Source organism: Apis dorsata, unplaced genomic scaffold (assembly GCF_000469605.1).
Source record: "Apis dorsata unplaced genomic scaffold, Apis dorsata 1.3 scaffold_333, whole genome shotgun sequence".
NCBI lineage: Eukaryota > Metazoa > Arthropoda > Insecta > Hymenoptera > Apidae > Apis > Apis dorsata.
Genome location: NW_006263601.1, coordinates 9,892 through 10,114, shown reverse-complemented (window position 1 = coordinate 10,114; position 223 = coordinate 9,892).

Genomic DNA, 223 nt, shown 5'->3' with positions numbered 1-223 from the left:
AGAATTGATTAGAATATACGATTTTGAAAATTATTATTAAAATTAAAATATCTTTCTTAAATCTTATTTTTTTTTTAATTTTATTACAAAATGTATACAATTTTATATGTAAGAAAAAAATAAAATTATTTTTTTATAATCAATAATAGAAAAACATAATATTTATTTTTTGGAAATATTTTTATATTTTTGAAAAAAGTAAAGTAAAATAAAAAAATAAAAA